Genomic DNA, 1,436 nt, shown 5'->3' on the forward strand with positions numbered 1-1,436 from the left:
GATGAGAGAGAAAAACATAAAAATGACCCAAAACATGAAAATTTTGGATCAAAACACATGATGCATGTAAGAACACCATGAATGTCAAGATGAACACCAAGAACACTTTGAAGATCATGATGAACATCAAGAACATATTTTTGAAAAAATTTTTATGCAAAGAAAACATGCAAGACACCAAACTTAGAAATCATTAATGTATGGACACTATGAATGCAAGAATGCACATGAAAAACAATAAAAGACACAAAACAAAAAATCATCAAGATCAAACAAGAAGACTTACCAAGAACAACTTGAAGATCATGAAGAACACTATGAATGCATGGAATTTTCGAAAAAATAATGCATAAATTTTAAAAACATACAATTGACACCAAACTTAAAAATTGACTCAAGACTCAAACAAGAACAAAAAATATTTTTGGTTTTTTTTCTATGATTTTATGATTTTTTGGTATTTTCTTTATTTATTTTCGAAAAAAAGGAAAAAAAAATTTTTTGAAAAATTTTTAAAAACAAAACAAAAAGAAAATTACCTAATCTGAGCAACAAGATGAACCGTTAGTTGTCTATACTCGAACAATCCCCGGCAACGGCGCCAAAAACTTGGTGGACGAAATTGTGATTCATATGTTTATGTATTTTGTAAAATTCATTGCTCTTTCTTTCCCCGGCAACGGTGCCAAAAACTTGGTGGTCGAAATTGTGATCATCAAAGTTGTACTCTTTGTACTTGTATGAAATTTAATTCGAGATAATAGCTCTTTACTATGTGTGGTCACAACTCCGTTCAACTAACCAGCAAGTGTACTGGGTTGTCCAAGTAATAAACCTTACGTGAGTAAGGGTCGATCCCACAGAGATTGTTGGTATGAAGCAAGCCATGGTCATCTTGTAAATCTCAGTCAGGCGGATTTAAATAAATTATGGAATTTGGAAAATCAAATAATAGTAAATAAACATAAAATAAAGATAAAGTTACTCATGTATTTCCATGATGGGAATTTCAGATAGGTGTATGGAGATACTGTGCTCCTTCTAAATCTCTGCTTTCCTACTGCTTCATCCAATCCTTCTTACTCCTTTCCATGGCAAGCTGTATGTAGGGCATCACCGTTGTCAATGGCTACATCCCATCCTCTCAGTGAAAAAGGTTGGAATAGAATCCCTTGATTCTTTTGCGTCTGTCACTAACGCCCAGCCTTCAGGAGTTTGAAGCTCGTCACAGTCATTCAATCCCAGAATCCTACTCGGAATACCACAGACAAGGTTTAGACTTTCCGGATTCTCATGAATGCCACCATCAATCTAGCTTATACCACGAAGATTCTGTTTAAGGAATCTAAGAGATACGCGCCCGGCCTAAGGTAGAACGGAAGTGGTTGTCAATCACGCGCGTTCATAGGTGAGAATGATGATGAGTGTCACGGATC

Source organism: Arachis duranensis, chromosome 9 (assembly GCF_000817695.3).
Source record: "Arachis duranensis cultivar V14167 chromosome 9, aradu.V14167.gnm2.J7QH, whole genome shotgun sequence".
Lineage (NCBI taxonomy): Eukaryota > Viridiplantae > Streptophyta > Magnoliopsida > Fabales > Fabaceae > Arachis > Arachis duranensis.